At 36.5% G+C, this 20,902-nt stretch overlaps 1 protein-coding gene across 1 annotated transcript in view; it reads left to right on the top strand.

Annotated features, from left to right (window-relative positions):
* COG5 (component of oligomeric golgi complex 5) overlaps nucleotides 1-20,902 on the top strand; it is a 287,797-nt gene that overhangs the window by 81,007 nt on the left and 185,888 nt on the right. The gene's annotated exons all lie outside the window — the stretch shown is intronic.

The following is a 20,902-nucleotide window of genomic DNA, read 5'->3' as shown; positions in this document are numbered from 1 at the left end:
ACTTCCTCAAATGATAGGCGTTATGTTTCCCTTTGAGAGAGTTTATGATGATGTTTCTTTATTTTCCAGAACATGTGAAAACAAAAAGGAAATATAAAGTTTCTAGCTTCTAAAATGTTTTTAGACATCCTTTTGTTACAAATGTAAATCTGTTTCTATAGCAGTCCTCATTACTTTGAAATGATTTCTTGGTCACATAACTTGCTTTGTAAGTCCAGTCCATGTTCTCTTGATAAAAACCATCTGCTATTTAATTTGGTTTGTTTTCATTAGAAGAGGACACATAATTGGTCATAAAACTCAGATGGAAAAATCTTTAGTAATATTAATTGATATGAATATCTGAATATTTAGTGCAGAAAAATACTTGGTAAAGCTTCATTAGCTTGCTGGTAATATATGTCATTTCTTTTGGCAATCCATGTTTCATTGTTTCTTCAAGAACTGGTGGCTCCACGATTTTGGTAATGTTATAGTATAAAATTCTCCTTTAAAAATGCTCACCATTTTGTTTTCAGGGTTTTTCAGTGAAATTGTTTTTCATTTTGTGGCTATTTTATATGGCATCTTCTTAGGATTATTACTGTTGATGTGTTATAATCCCAGCAGTCATGTAGACCTCTGTTCTCCGGTTTTAACTCCTTAATGTCTTAAAATCATGTGTTGCAAGAATATCCTGCAGTTTATGGTTCAGATAGCTAGGGAGATGATGGATCAGATGCATTCTTCATATTGTCAGTTGTAAATACTGAATTAGCTGCTTTGAGCCCTTGTGAAAAAGAAAAAAGTAGTTAAGGAATAGGGTTCCTAATAATTTTCAATTAATTCAAAGTTACTTTAGTTGTGCTTATTTAACACCATACACAGTATTTGTTATCAAATTAAGGAAACTGTATGTATTATTAGAGCCATAGCTTATGCATAAATTTAAAGGTTTCTTTAAATAAAAATATTCTCTTTTCCTAACAAAGACTAAAAATTATGTTATTCAGTAACAGAGTTAACATTACAGACATTGTGTTTTTTTAAACCAATTTCTGCTCTCATTTTAGAAGTTAAGGTGTAATTTCAGAGATTATGAGCAATTAGCATACATTGAAAGTACTGTCATTCCTTCTTGTCTTTATAATAATTTAACAATATTTCCTGCTATAAAATATTATAGCTTGCTTAATTATTAGCACAGGGTTTGAATTTTAGCTGGTTAAAACAGATTCCATGATAAATACTATAAATTTCCTTGATGAACTGTTCATGTAGTTGAAATATAAAGGGTGATATAAAATTTAACTACAAATTAAATAATTTTCAGTGAACATGCCCAATAATAAACTTAAGCTAAAATTGAGTAATAATAGCTAAATAATAAACTTGATTCTTTCAAGAAATATAATAATTTTTTGAACACTTGAGAAAGATTAGTAATGACATTAGGATATTTAGTAATCTGAAGTGACTTAAAAAGCTGGTATCTTCATCGTGATTCAACAAAGAATATTCTTTATATTTAACATACCATCCTAAAAAATTACATTTAAAACATATTATATCTTAAATAGATCTAAAAGATACATGTTTAGCAATAAGCAGAATTAAGCAAATAAACTCTTAAAATTTAGGCTGAAATTTTTCAAAGTAATTTTATCCCAGTATGCTGGTTCAAAAGCAGCTGAATACTATAATAAGGAGCACAGCTTACCTCTGCTAAAGATTTGAAAGATTCTTGATGTAGTTGAAGCGTTTCCAGTTTTGATTGATTCATTTTGTTCACTGGTTAGTAGAGGACTGCGAAAGAGGGTCATAAACACCTCTTCGGAAGAGACCTTAATGAAAATATGTGTCTGTACTATGCCATTGTTTCAGCAGTACTGCTAATGTATGGAACATGTAGTGCTGCTTGGAGGCTGCTGCAGTCTCTCACTCTTCCTACTGTGGAATCAATAAGCATCTGAAAATACATAATGAAAGTAATTTAACATACTGAAGGCTTCTTGTCTCCAGAGACAACACTTAGATTCAGTCTTTCTAAAAAGGAATGGCACTGCTTTTCAGAGGAAAGCCTGTTCTGGGCAGCTTTTGCAGAATGACAGCCTACCTTGTCGCTTCTCTCCACTGCAGAGAGATGCAGTGCATTCACTAATTTTGATTGGTCAGTTGTATTGGGCTTAAATTGTGCTTCATATGTATAGCAGGGATTTTTCATCCCCCACTGTTTTATATAAGGATGCTTTTTTAAAAGGCTATGTTTATAAATGGTTGTGTGTTGCTCTTAAAAGAACATGAGTAAATCAGTCTTTAAAAATGCATATTCCTTTCTGGTTTGTTGTTCACTTATGCCAAACATCAAAAAATACAGGGAGGTGGCAGGGGGAGGGGGTAAGAAAGAATTACAGAGTAAAATGTATGTTTTCTTTTTAAAGCCTTGGATAAGTGTACTTGAAAATATTTTAGTTGTTTATGTTTTAGGTTGAGATTCTTTGTTCTACAAATAGAAAGCTATTGCATCTTTACTGTGAACCACATTGAATTTCAAATAGTTTGTTTGTATTCAAGTCATTTTCTCTGTGTACTCCAAATATTTGTGAACATCCAAAGGTGTTAAATATTATTATGACTGCAGTAGTCATTCATTCAGGTATTCATTGATTTCATTCATTCATTCAAAATTTCAATAAAACTTGATTTAATGTTGTTATACCCTACAAATATTCTTTAAAATTCCATTGCTATTTTAAAAAGTATGTAAAGATTTAATCACATGTATTACTTTCGTTATTACTACTCAGCCTTCACCTCAGGTAACCCATTTTGCTCAGTATACATACTGGCCATGTGCCACTGTATTTTATTTCGACTGGTTGTTTCTGTTTTTAACATGTGTTCTTTTAGTGGATTACTATGCCTTAATATTACATGCAGCTGCATGTTAAAGTTATTGGGTGAATATATTGGTAAAGGAAGTTAATTATGTATCTTCATATGTTACAGAGCTAAAGTATTTTTAGGATATTCTGTCAAAAGAATTAAAAGCAATGATGTAAGTTACTTAAAATATTTAAATTTAAATTTATATTAGTTTTGGTTGTTCATGTCAGACTGAATAATTTTCTATTGAACACATTTTATTGAGGAAAACTATTTTTTTTAGACTTGAATATATAATATGGCTGGATTATGTATCTCAGCAAGACAGAAGACATGTTTTCAAATCATTGAATTATTAGAATATTGATTACCTGCTCCCATCATTTTAGGAATATTAATGATCTACATTTTTAAGAAAATGTCTACTAGGTTTTTAATTTATAATTATAATTATTCTTTATAATTTTGAAAGTCTGTATACATTTTAATAATCTTCCACTGCTAGTGTGTAAGCTGCACATGGAGCTGGCTAAATAATATGTGGATTGTGAGTTGGATTTCCATAGAAGTTGAGAATAATGTGGTAGAAAATTTTGCTGTGAATTTCTAAAGTTTTTTGTACAGCTTTGGGTGGCAGAACTTTGATAATGATAAAAATTAAAATATTGTGCCACTTTTGTGCATTTTGAAAGTTGGAGAAAAGGATATTAGAAAGACAGCGATGTTGAAAGGTTGTGCAGACGTGCACACACACAGGCAGTGTTGTTTGAAGCTTAAACATAAAACCATGGAAAAGGTAGCATCAGTTGAAATTTATGTTAGAGCTAAGAAGTTCACTAACAAACTGGAATACATATAGTGTTTTCCTGCCAGAGAATTGAAGTATTTGTTTATATTTATCCTCACAGTATCGCCATGAAGTAGAGGAAACAAAGGCATAAAGAAGCTTAATGATATGAAAGGAAAGTTAGTAGTAGAGCTGATGTTAGAACTCTGCAAACCTCCCTCTAACTGAATAAAGCTGGCCTTCTCTCTTTGGAAAATTCTGAGGGTTCTTTTGGCTTAAAATTTGGGTTTAGTCACTACTGAGTAGTTATATGACTTTCAAGTCATATATTCTCTGTGTCACCATATATCTTACTTTTTGAATTAATGTTTATTTATGTGCTTTGTTTAGCTCTCTATGAGACAGTATTTCTAAGTTACACTCAGACTATTTTGGAAAAACACAAATTCTGGAGTCTCTCTAAGACATAATGGCAGCAAGAAAGTTCAGGTCTAGACAAGACTTTTTATTCCCTGTGACTTGTGGTTAGGGATACACAAGATACTGCAAGTAATAATTACTTCTTACTGCATACATTGCTTGGTATAGTTTTCTTTTTGTTTCTTATTTTATTTTTTGGCTGTGCCCCATAGCTTGTGGCATTTCACTTCCCCAGGGACTGAACCTGGGCAAGGATAGTGAAGGCCAAAATTGTAACCACTAAGCCACCACGACTCTGCCCTGTAGTGTTCTTTTTAAAAACCACATATTGGTTTGGTGAACATAAAGTTCTCTGATTTCTTAGCAGGATAATTCTAAATTGCTTTGTTTTTAACAAAGAAGAAAATATCTAAACTCCTGGATTGAGAATAAGATTTATTTTTTCATGAAAAAAATGAACATCAAATTATAAATGTCAGAATTTACAGGATTCTTCTTTCCATAGACTTTCACAGTTTTGTTTTTAATATTTTTTGTGTTCATATAGAATACTAATTTTGAAAAATGCTGCAGTTAGTGATTTAATACCAAATATAAAATTTGTAAAATTTTGTAAAAGTCATTTTATAGATTACTTAATTAGTTAATAAATAACCTTGGAAAGCAGTTTAACTTTCCTAATAATAACTAAGCAACAGATATGAATCTAACCTTGAAATAGCTCTATTAAAATCCTTTATCACAAGTTGTATTTTTCTTTTGCTTAAAAACATATTGATTTTTATTTAGTTTAGGAGCTAAAATTCCTGATATGAGAGTCTTTGATTTCTAGTTTTATATATTTGCCTTCTTAAGTTTGGACAACTTTGAGTGTGAGAGAGTAATTTACTGTTCACATTTAAATTTACTGTTCATATCAGATCATTCTTATCTAGCTTCTGTCTGGTTCTGATGCTGGAGAATTTTTGATGATTTTGAAATTATAAATAAAAAACTCAGGTTTGTGAAATATTGGAATTAACCACAACTGATGGTGCTTTGAAACTGTTTGCAAAGTATGTATGCAATGTGCTGTGCTCAGTCACTTCAGTTGTGTCTGACTCTTTGCGACCTATGGACTGTTGCCCACCAGGCTCCTCTGTCCATGGGATTCTCCAGGCAAGAATACTGGAGTGGGTTGCCATGCCCTCCTCCAGGGGATCTTCCCAACCCAGGAATTGAACCCATATCTCTGGCGTCTCCTGCATTGTAGGCAGTTTCTTTACCCACTGAGCCACCCGGGAAACCCATTAGCACACTAAGACCCCCTAAACCTTGTTCCTATTAGCTCATGGTATCAGAATGTAGAGAAGCAAACCTACGGATCTGTCTCCTGACTACCTTCATAAGGCATGTGACTGGTCTGTTATCAGCTACGCACAGGCCTCCTGAATGCATGGTTTCTCCAGCCCTGCAGAGCCCTGCTGCTGTAAGCAACACATGCAGTAAGCAAGGGCACTGGTATAAAGACAAACGCTAATTGAATAGTGTCAGAGCAGCATTTCACATAATCCCATCAAGCACAGGATATGAAGTAAGTGAAGAACAGATCCGGGAGAAATCATGTCCTAGAACAGGGCTGGTAGTCACTGCGAGTGGGCTGTGCAGTAGTGTCCTGTGCACTAGCAGAAAGTCAAGAGATGCACACCATACCATGTTTCTACCAAGAAATGAGAAGAATGGGGTCTGACAGGAAAACATTCTGTCCCTAAATAAAAACAGCATGGTTCATGGACTCTGGATGCACATTTATGGTGTAAAAGAATTTCAGTTCTCTGATTTAATAAAGCAAAAATCTCAAGTCTTTGTGATTGAATTTCAGATTAACTGGCACTTTATTTTGCTTAAAACCTAAACATTGTCAGTTTGAGAAGAAATCCACTGTGATATATAGATCTCCCCATTTTAATTCTACGGTTTCTTCTTTTGATCGTTGGTAAAATTTTTCCTCCAAGAAACAGAATAGATACTTATATTTAAAAACATGAACCACTAGAGAATGAAATAGGAAATCAAGAAAGATTTAAGTTTTGGCGGCCCTTGCTTATTTTTTTTTTTTTTTTACTCCTTTAAAGTAGCAGGTTAAAAGGATCACTGGCTCTGAGTCTCCTATAGATTACAGGTGATGAAACTAAAAACAAACAAATCCACATCCCCAAACAAGGCCAGGTAACCTCAATTCCCTGCCCTGCCCTACAGTAAAAAAACATGAATACCTTTAGTAGCAGTTCAGAATTCATCTTTTATCCTACCTGCCGCATCAGTGGAAGTTTAAAGTCATGATTTTTTTAGGCATCCATATTTTTGTATATAGAATATAAACTTGTATTAGATAACATCTGAATTTTTTAAAAAATTCAGTTAGAGAAAGAAGCAATAACTTTTAACTAAAACCTTCTACATTTTTTGATTGCCATTCACCTTGCTACCATTTAGCAAAAAGCAAAATTTTCATAGTGTTTACCTCAAATCTTATTGCTTTACAACTGTGACATACTGTCCATTAAAAATGAAAAGATGAAACAGTCAATCCAGTGATTCATTTAACATGGCTTTCATTGAGAAAAGAGGGGAGAGGGACGAGGGGGTCCTGACGAAGAGGAGACCAATAGACAAAAAAGGTAAGCACACAATGGTTTTCTTTAAGAAAAAAGAAGAAGAAAATGTTGTTTTCAGCACGAGAGGAAAAAAGCATTGAAAGCCCATGAGTCAAACCATATTCTATCGTAAGTAGCTTTTCTTTTCCCTCTTTTTTTTCTTTTTCCTTTTCTCTCTCTTTTTTTTTTTAAATAAAATCTCTCCCCAAACCGTCATCACTTTTAACATTCCCCGGTCTGGGCTTCATCTTCAGACCCTTCATTCCCTGATTTCTCAGGTGGAGGGCTTGAAGATGTTTTCTTTTCCAGAGGACTTTCTGGTTCCTCATCTTCTTTGGGAAGAGGAGTCTTTTCCTTTGAGCCTTTGAAGCTGTGGGGCGACCCACTTTCCCCTTGCCTTTCACAGGACTTTTTGTCACTGTGGCCTTTATTTATGTATGCAATAGTGGTTTCTAATTGCTGAAAAATCACTTTTAAGTTGTATTAATTCAAGGGTACTTTTCAGTGAATACTTAATGTAGCTAACTCTCAACTCTCTAACATTGGAGGCCAAGGTAGAAAGAATTATTTCAGTATACAGCTAATTCAAAATTTTCATTTGGCTTCTCAACTTTAAATTCCTTTCACAGCAAATGTTTTATCAGAAAAATAGAAATAGACCATCTGCTGAAAGCTCCCCATCAAATGAGGAGTAACCAGGGTAGTAGAAAGTCAACAATATTGGTGATTCATTACTTACAAAGGAGGATAATTGAAAACTGATTAAAATTGAATAAAGTGCACGCATTAGAATTATGTATCTGAACTGAAAAACTCCGCAAAGCCTTCTTTCCCATCCTTCCCTGCCTCACCTAAGTTGGGCATTTCAGTTTTTCGTTTTTATTTTTCACAATATGTAATTGTAAGTCATTTTCCAGCATCTATTATAAAAATAAATATGTGGCATTTCTTTTTGTTTTTCTCATCCAAACCTTGATTTTGGATCCTGTGATTATTACTACTTTTTAATCTCCGTCTGTTGTCCTACTGTTGGCATGTTGTTTCGGAGGCCTTGTCCAAATCATTACCACCCCTGACCCAGTTTTCTGGCTTACTCTTTTCACTGCCTGTATCCTGTTTTGCCTCTTTAAATATTATGGGTTTTGTTGACATTTTTCTCTTATATTTCAACCAAAGAATTACACAAACATAGTTGTGCTTTTTTTCACTTCAGTTTCTTTCTTTTCCCTGTTGCTGCTTCACATATTCTTGTAATTCTGTAGGTTATACAGAATCAAATTCATTTCTGTGTTCTGAAACCAAGTCAGTTGATTATTAGATGCTATATTTAGCAAAGCTATGGCAGATCCCCTCTTCTGTGCTGTTATGGGTCCTTTCTTCTTCTTCTTTTTAGTATGGAGAAATATAGTTATTTTTTGTATATTGACCTTGTGTCCTGCAAATTTACTAAACTCATATGTTAGTCTTGAGAAATTATTTTGTGAATTGCATGGTATTTTCTATACAGACAGTTAATGTCATTTGCAAATAGAGAAAGTTGACTCCCTTTTGAACCACATATAACTTTTATTTCTTATCTTGCCTTATGCTGTGTACGACATCTGTTACTAGATTTTATAAAAGTATGTTAGGAGAAGGAATCTACCATGGGCTCTGAGCATTCCTGAAGGTCCTAGGACTTGCTGGTGTTGCTGGGCATACTAAGAATGAAAAGACCTGACTGTTCTTTCCTTGATCCATTTCTCAAGGATCAAGGAGTTGTATTTGAAGCTAGCTTCCTTAAATGATGCAATAATAACTCCACAAAGCAGACTTTCTTCTGCTTATTATAAAAATGGTAAACTGTCCAGCTAGTGTTCTTTGGCTGTGATGCAAACCCACTGTATCCAGAGTGTCTGCCTAGGCTCCTCTGTCAGGAAGAGTTGGATGGGAAGGCAAACTGTCAGTGACATGATCCCTCATGCTGGCTGTGTTTTGAGTCCTTTGTGTCTGATTCAGGCATCTTACGTTTTCTGCCAGCATACATGACAGAAACAAGCTAGCTTTCATAGCTTGCAAATAGGGTAAAATCTAGACCCTTTATGATTTTTGACAATTTTGGGAACAAGAGCATAATGTTGACTGAAAAATGGCTTCCTACAAAAGAGAAGACAAGGGCCCTTGTGGGCTGGTTTATAGAGTATGAGATCTGGTAGCAAATGCTCTTGTTTAAGTGGCGGGCTAGGCCCTACTGTCTTATCTGTTAATGAGTTTTTAGAGGCTAAGCAGTGAGAGAACTAAACAAAGCTGCCCAAATGGTGCTTTGGTTTTTGCTCAGGCTCTAGGCTGTAGAAGAAAGAATATTATTAATGAGACAGCAAGCCTCTCGGCCTAGACAAAAGGCAGTATAGCTGTAGCTGCTGATTAAGGGCTCCCTAGAGCTAAAATAACAGGTGCCAGCAATGAGAACAGAGCTTTGCGTAGACTTAATACATTTTAAGTTCACTTGTTGAGTCTAGGTAGGCAACCACTTGAAATTGAATGTAGCTGTGAAATCTTAGGGGGCAGAGCTACTTTTTCCCTTTGTGCCTTTCGATTTGTCTCCCCCGTTGACGCCAACCTCAGCTGCTTAAAGTAGACACCAAATGTGGCAGGGACCTCAGGGAGAGGGGAGAGACTCAAACTTTCATAGCTCTGTTGGATAGAGGTGCCCAAGCACTTTCCAACCTGGTCCTGTGGGGGAGAAAGTACAGTGGGTGGCAGGGAGGCTGAAAGCACTGAGAACTGCAGGGTGGAGCTGTCGCAGTGGGCACATGGGCAGATTAACAGACCCTAGGCTCAGGGGCTTAAAAGAGTTTGGAGGTAGGTGGGAGGAGGTGGCATTGACTCTGGGGTGAGGAGCCAAGCAGAAGAAAAGCCTTCCACCAGCTCAAGCTGCTTCTACAAGCTTGCCTCCTCCACTGCCCTGGACTCCGCCTGCTCCTGGTCAGAAGGTAATGTTGTGTCCTGGCAGCTGAGGCTATAGTCTTTTCTGTGTATGTGTTTAATTCCTTGGTTTGTGTTCCTGCATGGTGCTGAGTGTGTGTTGGGGGGCACGACGACACTCAAATTGAAGGAAAGCTAAAGTGTGGGTGGAGCCTCTGGTTTTATTTAGTGTACTGTTGTTCTGGCTTCCTGTGCCAAATGTGTATTTGGTATTAACATTTTTCACATTCTTATGTTGTGAGTGTTTATAAATTCATAGGAGATTGACCCATTCATGGACTCCTGCATGATGCCCTGTGGTGATCTGGCACAATGTATCATCCTAGGAGGAAAGAAAAAAACCTTTGCTTTAGTTTAAGAATTTGAGGCTGCTAAAGTGCTCAGGCCATTTCTTAGCACAGCAGTGCCACCTGCCTGACCCAGCTGCCAAGTGCACCTCTTTTGAACAGGCCTACTGCTTGCTGCTGCTGCTGCTGAGTCACCTCAGTCGTGTCCGACTCTGTGTGACCCCATAGACGGAAGCCCACCAGGCTCCCCCGTCCCTGGGATTCTCCAGGCAAGAACACTGGAGTGGGTTGCCATTTCCTTCTCCAATGTGTGAAAGTGGAAAGTGAAAAGTGAAAGTGAAGTCACTCAGTCGTGTCCGACCCTTAGCGACCCCACAGACTGCAGCCTACCAGGCTCCTCCATCCATGGGATTTTCTAGGCAATAGTACTGGAGTGGCTTGCCATTGCCTTCTCCGGGCCTACTGCTTAAGGTAGTGTTAAAACCAGACACTTTACCCATAGTTGCCTTGTGACTCTCTGGTCCACTGTCACCATTTGGGGGTAGGTTAACTCAGACTTGACAGCTAACAAGGAAAGGGTCCAATAGACTTAACTGAAAGAAACAAATGAAAGTGGTTTGTTCAAGGGTGCAGCTGGCCTGGGCTTAGTGTACTTTTGGTTTTACATAAAGGAAAAGAAGTGAACCGTTTTGGGGGAAACCTTTTCTTTCATTCCACCACCTGAAACAAAGCACTTGTTCCCTGGGGCCCTTGATGCACAGAAGTTCCTATAAGTACATGGGCCTGGCTCACTGAAAGTTTGGCCAAGTTATAAGCTGATGATATTCATCATGCTGCTGCAGCTGTTTAACCTCAGTGCCAGCTCCAGAAAACTGAGACTGGATATGACCACTCTATTCCATTCTCATAGCTCTGACCAGTGCTCCTCTTGATTAATGTTGTATTTTTACTGACTTCTGGGCTTTTGGCCTATAGCATAGCCTTCATAGCACCACTTGGAAGATAGGTTAAAAGCATCTTTCTTTGGGACTGCAAACTATGGAAACAAATTTCAACCACCAGTCAGTTTTGGTCACTGGAGTGTGTACATCCCAATAGCTGTCATTTCCACTTGGATCTATTATCAGAAACAGCAAGATACCTGCTTTTTCCTCCCCTAGGAAAATAGTTTTTTTTGCTATTTCCTTTTCCTACCTCGAATGTGTTTTCAACAATGTTCAGAAAATGAGAGGTGTTTTGTACCCCAATGGTTTTAGGCTTTTATTCTCCCTTATATTAGAGATGGAAGAAAGGACCAAGGCTGAACTTCATGCCTTTCTATCATTAGCTGCTCTTGTCATTCCAAGCATGAGGGATTTTTTCTTAGACCTCTCACTCTGCACCTGGTCTTTTTTTTTTTTCCTTTGATGCAAACCTGGTGAAGCTCTGAAGAACCTGTGAACGGGTTGTGGCCTCCATGGGTTCTGTGTTTTCTTGCTGGCACACACTCAGTCTTTAGGTATTTATTAACAGTTTTATTTGAATTATTCTTAATGGTGTCCAGGATTGTCTTCCCGAGGTACTCAAGTGCTCATGTCTACATTTATTCTATACGGCACCTGTTTTTCCTTGGAGTTTGGGTTGGTTGGTTGGTTGGTTACCTTGTTACCTCAGCTCTCCTGGCAGCTATTTACCATGATAATATAGATTAACTTAGAGGAACTAAAAAGCCTCTTGATGAAAGTGAAAGAGGAGAATGAAAAGGTTGGCTTGAAGCTCATCATTCAGAAAACAAAGATCATGGCATCTGGTCCCGTCACTTCATGGGAAATAGATGGAAAAACAGTGGAAACAGTGTTAGACTTTATTTTTTTGGGCTCCAAAATCACTGCAGATGCTGATTGCAGCCATGAAATTAAAAGACGGTTACTCCTTGGAAGGAAAGTTATGACCAACCTTGATAGTATATTAAAAAGCAGAGACATTACTTTGCCAACCAAGGTCCGGCTAGTCAAGGCTATGGTTTTTCCCGTGGTCATGTATGGATGTGAGAGTTGGACTGTGAAGAAAGCTGATCACCGAAGAATTGATGCTTTTGAACTGTGGTGTTGGAGAAGACTCTTGAGAGTCCCTTGTATTGCAAGAAGATCCAACAAGTCCATTCTAAAGGAGATCAATCCTGGGTGTTCATTGGAAGGACTGATGCTAAAACTGAAACTGCAATACTTTGGGCACCTCATGCGACGAGTTGACTCACTGGAAAAGACTCTGATGCTGGGAAAGGTTGGGGGCGGGAGGAGAAGGGGACGACAGAGAATGAGATGGCTGGATGGCATCACCGACTCTGTGGACATGAGTTTGAGTGAACTCCGGGAGTTGGTGATGGACAAGGAGGCCTGGCGTGCTGTGATTCATGGGGTCGCGGAGAGTTGGACACGACTGAGCAACTGAACTGAATGATTGTACTTGGTAGATTACCCTTTTAGAAATTGCATGATTTTATTTATAGTTATTTGGACAAGGTATTTTGCCGGTATGTTCATGGGGGATATTGGTTTGTTTTTTTCTTTTATTGTATTTTTTTGTCTGGTTTTGGGATCAGGACAATAATGTTGGGTTCATAATGGGTTGAAAAACGTTTCCTCTTCCTTTAGTTTTAAAAGCATTTATGTAAGATTGGTGCTAGTCTTCCCTTAATTGTTTAATAGAATTCAGTATAGAAGACAATCCTAAAGGAAATCAACCCTTAATATTCCCTGGAAGGACTGATGATGAAGCTGAAGCTCCAGTACTTTGGCCACCTAATGTGAAGAGCCAACTCATAGGAAAAGACCTGGGAAAGATTGAAGGCAAAGGGAGAAGAGGGCAGCAGAGGATGACATGGTTAGATAGCATCACCAACTCAGTGGACATGAATTTGAGCAAACTCCGGGAGATAGTGGAAGACAGAGGACTCTGGCGTGCTGCAGTCCATGGGGTGGCAAAGAATCAGACACGACTTCGTGACTGAACAAAACAAAGAGAGAAAACATATGAGCCAGGAGGTTTTATATTGTTTAAAGATTTTAATTATAAATTCAAGTGATTTAATAGGTAATAGATACAGATTTTCTATTTTTCTTTTGTCTGTTTTGGTGATAAGTATCTTTCAGGTAAATTATTGTATCATTTGATTTGTCAAATTTATTGACATTGATTTGTTTTTCTCATATTTTAATATTTGTACCATGGTACTGCTACCTTCCCTTTCATTACCAGTATTGAAAATTTGTATCTTCTTTTTTCTTGGTCAGTTTGCCTAGAAGTTTATCAGTTTTGCTAATCTTTTCAATAACCAGCTTTCTACTTCATTTTCTTAATGAGTAGTGTTTTATGGTTCTTATTCTGTCTTCATTTTATACTTATTTTCATTTTACATAGAGAGCTATACTAACTTTTTTTCTTTTGTCATTAAAAATTTTTTTTTCCTGTAGGCATAATTTCTGATGAGAGGTCTATGATGGATCTTACCTTTGTACGTTGCTATGTAATTTGTCTTTTTTCCTCCCGCCATTTTTAAGATTTTCTCTTTATTTCATTGTTTCCAGTTTCACTGTGATTTATGTTGGTGTAGTTTTTTGTGTTTACCTTCTTTTGGGTTTACTTATATTCTTGGGTTTGTGTTGTTGCTGCTATTTTTGCTATTTGTTGGTTTTTTTCATCAGATTTGAAAAAAAGCCAGTCTTCAAGTACTTTTTCTTTTTTATATCTTTCCTTTTCTTCTGGAACTCTGATAACATGATTTTTGACTCTTGGTGTGTGTGTTAGTCACTCAGTTGTGTCCACCTTTTTGCGACCCCATGGACTGTAGCACGCCAGGCTCCTCTGTCTATGGGGAATCTCTAGGCAAGAATACTGATGTTCCACATATTATTAAGGCCCTGTTTGCTTATATTTTGCAGCTTTAGTTTTGGTAGTTTTGCTGGCTCTGATTTCAGGTTCACTGGTCTTCTCTCTTGTAGTGTCTGATCTGTATTGAGCTCTTCTAGTGAATTTTTCAGTTCAGATACTGTTTTTTTCCAGCTCTAAAAGTTTTCTTTGATCAGTTTTTATAGTTTCCATTTTCTCTTCATTGTGTACATATTTTTTTAAAAAAACCTGTGGACATAATTATAATAGATATGTTAAGATCTTTATTGCTTAATTTCGTCATTCTTTTGCTTCTTGGTATTTCTAAAAATTTTTAATTGGATACTGGCCATTGTGTTTGAACATTAAATGGATTTTGTTTTCTTCTTTTAGTGAATGGTGTATTTTGTTCCTTCAGGTAGTCAAGTTATTTATGGATCAACTTAATTCTTTAGAGGTTTGTTTTTAAACTATATTGAGGCAGTTTTAGAGCAACCTTTAAAGATTGAGAACCTTTAAAGGAACTTTTAAAGGAACATTTGAGGAGCATATGAGGAACGTTTTCTCATATTTTATTATTTGTAGGATCGTACTGATACTTTCTCTTTCATTACCAGTATTGGAAATTTGTTTAGCCTTACCACTAAGGCATAGTCCATCATAGGTTTGTAATGAATTCCCCAGTGTTCAGTGATGTCTTTTCATTTTGGCTTTCCAAGCTGGAATATCTTGCTTAAATACCTCTTTGAGCCCGTAGAGTTGATTGGTTTACAGATTTTCTAATAGTTCTTCACTTGACCTTTTTGAGTTTTACCATATATATTCGTAGCATAATATTCCTTTGAATATTCAAGAAGCCCTATATAGAAATTTCTGGAGATATCTCTCTGCTTAGCTTATTTTTTTCTGCCTCAGCTTCTGGCTCCCTCAGCCTTCCTTAACTCAGATTCATCCCTTCAGCTCCTCTAGACCCATTGTACTCCACTAGGGTTTTCTCTTGTGTTGTAGAGGGAAGTGTATTTAGACAGAAAGGCTCGATCATTATTTCACTTCATTTGTTTCCAGGAATTATAGTCTTACATTTGCTGTTGTCCAATATCTGAAGATAGTATTTTTGTAAATTTTGTCCTGTTTTCTAGTTGCTAGGGTAAGCCTTGTACTAACTACTCTTTAGCTTGCAACCAGAAGTTCCAATTTCGTTTTAAATGTTAATTATCATGGAATTTTTCTTTTAGCAATTGATTATGAACTGTCTTGTGGCATTCATTTTATCACAGTCTTAAAATTATTAAAATCTTTGATTTTTACTTTCATACTTAATTTCTTATAGTCTTAATTATAGACTGATAATATTTTGTATCATGTAATTCAGATTCTTTCCATTAAGATATCTCTCCTGCACAGTTTTCTTTCATAAGTGCCTCTGTTAATTTTTTTCCCTGTTGGAGAGGAAGATAACACTGCTGGAAGAGAGATCACATAGCTATAGAGATTGATGCTTTTGCAAATTTCTGTCTTCTAATCTCTATTGTCATTTCCCCGCTTTCACATGTGCTATTAGATAGACCAGGGATTGATGCTTTTTCTGTAAAGGGCCAGATGGTAAATATTTTAGGCTTTTGGAGCCACATACAGTCTGTAATATGTATTCTTTTTTTCTTGCTGACTCTTTAAAGATGTAAAAACCCATTCTTAGCTTTTATGTTTGGCCTATGCGTCTTAGTTTGATCACTCTGAACATGGACCACCACAACTTTGTTCAAGGAACTTTTCCCTCTGCCTCATTTTTACCAAAAGACCTTACTTCTTCACTGAAAAAAAAAAGGAGACTTGAACTTTATCACCTTCTTCCGTCCATCTAAAAGCGTTCCTCGATCTTCAGTTATTTGTCTACCTTTCATTCTGTGTCAAATGAAGAATAATTGCCTAAACCTACTACGTGGATTCCTGTTTCATCATCTTCCAACTTCATTTATATCTTGTTCCATCTTACTCTCATATATGTTATCTTCCCTTGTTCTTCCAACTGTTCTCAATCAGTATGTGCATATTTGCTGTCTGTCCTGCTGTTTTGAATTTATATATTAAAATGTTGATTTTTAAGGGAAAAACCCAAACCATTGGAACAGTTTATCTTAGATACTTTTAGTTGAACTAAAATTGAAAATATAAAAAGCTTGCTTTTACATGGTAATAAAGTATATAGATATAAGGTGTTTTTGTGGTACATACTCATTTCTGGGTTGATTTTGGCCATGTTTTTCTTTATTTTGTAAATTAATAGTTCCTCCCTGCTCCTGCAGTGACAACATAATACTAATAGATTAGAACATCTCAAGCAAAAATGTTCTGTTATGGGTAGGGATATAGTTCTTTAAAAAGCAAAACATCAAGTACAGAATTTTTTATTAAAAAAATTTGAAATCAGACTAGATCTAGGCACATTGTGTTGCAAGCATCACCTCACAAATCTGCCAACGCATGTCCTTTCTGAGATTCAACACAGCTGCTGTCCTCACCAGTTTCTCTTCTCTCCTCTTCTTGGTAGTGGATTGCATTGGTGTTTTGGTTTATGATAGGGAAAGAAAAAATATAGAAGAATCCCTTCCTCATTTTTCTTGTGATACTGCAGGTTTTAAAAAAACAGTAATGTGAGTTAATTAGCAGTGACTTCTGGCTTATTCTCGTGCTAAGAAGCATGAAGGGCATTAGGTGTTTTAAATATACATGTGTCCATTAATGTAAAAAATAAACATTAAAGAATAAGGTTACTTACAAAGAATGAAGACACATTTAAAAACTACATGTTCTTACAACAATTTGTTCTATTCTTTTTTCTGTAACACAGTTATTCCTCCCCCGTTCCCCACACAACAGATTTGTAATGTAAGAATAGAATCATGGTTCAGCCTGCAACTCCCAGAGGTAAAACTCACAGTACTAGACTTCCATCTGTAGATGTTACTTTTCAGATTTCATGTCATTTTTTGTGTTAAATTAAAATTTGAAATCATCTTAAGCTTTCAACGGCTGTATATATGTTAGCTTGTTGTCTTAAGTGACTACCTCATAGAGTGGTTATTTATACTTTGTAGTAAGACTTTGTATTTGTTAGGTGTATTTGTTATCTTTTGCAGTCATATATACTACAGTTTGGCAATGCTTGTGTCTTTTCAATTTTAATGGCTTGCTTTTGTCTTATTTGATTGTATTTTTCTTTGTAATAGTCTTTTACTCTTGAATTTTACTGTCCCTCCCTGTTTTTAATGGATGTATAATAGCACTGTTTATGAATATTTGATCTATTTGAGTAAATTTCTAAAATTTGCTTTGAATTAGATGTTTTAGGTATGTAAATATAACTCCGAGTTATTAAAAATTGAAGAAAAGTGTTGAGTGACCTGAAAGGAATCATAATATAATAATTTAATGTTTTAAAATGCATGTTTGACCTTAGTCTTGGATTTGAGAGTATTTGAGCCTAGAATAAAGAAACACATTTACCAATATTGTAATAGATGTGTCAGATATTTAAATCTGTTGACTCACAGATGAGCTCTTAAACTAGTAGAATCAAAATGTGTGGCATGCTGTTATGCTCTTTTTTTGAACATGTGAGGTACTGAAGATATTTCAGATTAAGTTAAAAATATGGTTGTTTTCACTAGTTTTTGAAAGGAGACCAGTAAAAGGCTTAAGTTACCTGGGGAAATTGCTCTGTCAAAACATTAAATGACTTAACACATTAGGTTGTAAATGTTTTTTACTTGTCTTGGAAGATTCCTTGACTTTAAACTGATTTGTTTCTTTATTGAGACAAGTGTATGAAACACATGTTGGAGTTTCTGATGTTCAGGGAGTCATTTAGTTATTAATATGTGTGCATCTCCTGCATTGGCAGGTGGATTCTCTACCACTAGTGCCCCTGGAAAGCGCTTTAGTTAATATGTGAGCCTAGCCCTGCCCTCCTACCCACTCTCATCCTGGTTAGTTCTTTATATTTGTCTAATTTTCATTAATGATATTATATGTAGTAACTCTCCTAAGAGTCATATTTAAAAACTAGGGACTTCTTAAAGTTCCTATCATTTATATCTTTTGAATGTACTATATTAATAAGAGAGATTTTACTCCTGTACTTTGAGCTATAAATCTTGCTTTTTATTTATGGAGACTGGACTGGACTGTTGTTCAGGAGGTTATTTTAAATGAGATAAAAATCACCATAGGAAAATCTGATAACTCAGCTAGACATTTAACAAATATTATTTAGTACGTTCTGTCTGTCAAATAATACATAAAGTTCTAGGGAAGCAATAAGAAGTTTTGTAGTTTAGTAACGAAGACAACGGAGAAGGCAATGGAAAGTCACTCCAGTACTCTTGCCTAGAAAATCCCATGGATGGAGCAGCCTGGTAGGCTGCAGTCCGTGGGGTTGCTAAGGGTCGGACACGACTGAGCGACTTCACTTTCATGTTTCACTTTCACACATTGGAGAAGGAAATAGCAACCCACTCCAGTGTTCTTGTCTGGAAAATCCCAGGGACGGGGGAGCCTGGTAGGCTTGCGTCTATGGGGTCACACAGAGTTGGACATGACTGAAGTGACTTAGCAGCAGCAGCAGCAACAAAGACAAATAAAATACACCCTGATGGTACAAGCTAAGTACAGTGCTAAAGGTCCAGTATGAAGTACTGTGGAATCATAAGAGGGGTGGTGATATGGTGGAAGATTATTAGAGAAAGCTTTCCAGAGGAAGTGGATAAGCTGACATAGGATATTCAGATATTAGCCAGACCAAGGCAATGGGTACTGGTCCAGATTAGTGAAAGCATACCAGACAAAAGAGATAGCCTTTCCTAGAAGAGGTTAGAGGAAGAGAAGACAAAGGAAGAGGAGAGGAAGAGGAAGATGGTGAGAGATAAGGCCAGATAGTAGTAAATGGTCATTTAAATTGCAAGCCTTGAATTTGAACTTCTACAGGAGAGCAATGATGACTTCAGTAAAGGCTTCTAAGTATTAGTAAGACAATAACATGACAAAAAAAAGAATACCATAGTCAGACTTGGATTTTAGATGGCAATGTCAAATGGATAAGAAGATGAAGATTGGGAGTGTAATTAGAGACAGGGAGATGTAGTATGTTAGGCAGGAGTTGATGGTGGTAAGAATTATTGGAGTGAGTATTAAAGGTGGATCAAAGTAGTAGGATCCATTTTAAGGAGACCCAGAAGCATTGAGATTTAGTGAGAGAAGTAGGGCTATCTTGCCAAGTTAACTGGGTAGTAGGGCTTACTTTGCCAACAAAGGTCCATCTAGTCAAGGCTATGGTTTTTCCTGTGGTCATGTATGGATGTGAGAGTTGGACTGTGAAGAAAGCTGATCTCCAAAGAATTGATGCTTTTGAACTGTGGTGCTGGAGAAGACTCTTGAGAGTCCCTTGGACTGCAAGGAGATCCAGCCAGTCCATTCTAAAGGAGATCAATCCTGGGTGTTCACTGGAAGGACTGATGCTAAAGCTGAAACTGCAATACTTTGGCCACCTCATGCGACGAGTTGACTCACTGGAAAAGACTCTGATGCTGGGAGGGATTGGGGGAAGGAGGAGAAGGGGACGACAGAGAATGAGATGGCTGGATGGCCTCACCGACTCTGTGGACATGAGTTTGAGTGAACTCCGGGAGTTGGTGATGGACAGGGAGGCCTGGCGTGCTGTGATTCATGGGGTCGCAGAGTCGGACGTGACTGAGCGACTGAACTGAACTGAACTGAACTGAAGGGCTACTCCCTGAGTTGTGATTCTTGGTTTTTTGAGGGGTAATTTTAAGTGTACATTGGAACTTTTTAAATTTGAGGTGCTTGTTGGACACCCAAATGTATGTATCCAATAGGGAATCGTATGTGTGGATTTGAAGCCAGGGAGGAAGAAAAGGGCATAAGTCACAGATCTGAATGTTAATTCTATATATAGTTGGTGATTGAATATGAAGAGGTGTAGAGTTGGATCCCCCAAAGGGAGTGGAAATAAGCCATACCACTGAGAAATTTTAGTATGTAAGGGGTAGATATAGGAACAGAAGACCACAGAGAAAATGGAGGCAAGGCACAGGCACTGAGATCAGTTGAACACTGGTGTAAGCATAACTCCATACGTCCCTTTCAATGGAAAAGTCAGTTCAGTTGTCAAGTGCAGCTATAAAGCATTTCATAAGTGGTGTAAGAATAAAATAAATTTATGGAAAATTATTTTTGAAGACTTTGTACTTAGAATAAAAATCTGATTCTTGAAATGATCAAATTTAAAACTTTACAAAAGACAAATAGGTGTCATAAATGCAGTTTAGTTTTGTAATACTGAAATTTAATCTAACTCTACCAATTACTGAGACTTTTTTTATAGATAATAATATATGATTATTGACATAAGTTAAACAATACATGAAAAAATAGCATAATGCCTGACCAGGTATATATGTGTATATGTAAATATGTGATATATTGGCTACCTTGTATGTAATCATATATACTGGTTAGTAATTTCAGGGTACTTTTTCTCTGTTATCTATTGTGTAATAAATTAACTAAAAGTTTAAAACCATCAACATTTATGAGATCACTCTTGTTTCTGGGGACATGGTAGGCAGAATAATGGCCCCTGAAAGATGTTCATGTTATATTTCACAAAACTTGTGAATGTATTACATTACCTAGTAAAAGAGACTTTGCAAATATGAATAAGATTATCGACCTTGAGATGGAAAGATTATCCTGGATTATCTGGACAGACTCAGTTTAATACATGAGCCCTTAAAAGTGAAGAACCTGTCCCAGCTGGAGTCAGAAGAGATTCTAAGCTATCCACGTCCTGCTTCTTCCTTTTTCAGATTTAGTCCTTGAATTTGTGCGAAGTTTCTTTTCCTTATATGTTGGATAACACATTTGCTCAGATCATGGGTCATAGTTTGGTGTAGAGGGAAAGAGTCTTATTAAAATAATTTAATGGTAGACATCATTTTGAGGAGTATTTTGAATTTTTAGAAGTTCACTTATTTTGCTAAGTAAATTTCTGACTGATG

Source organism: Moschus berezovskii, chromosome 3 (assembly GCF_049115385.1).
Source record: "Moschus berezovskii isolate FMDL1 chromosome 3, NW_MosBer_1.0, whole genome shotgun sequence".
Taxonomy (NCBI): Eukaryota; Metazoa; Chordata; class Mammalia; order Artiodactyla; family Moschidae; genus Moschus; species Moschus berezovskii.
The sequence above is the reverse complement of the archived record's forward strand: the minus strand, read 5'-3'. Positions and strand labels throughout refer to the sequence as shown.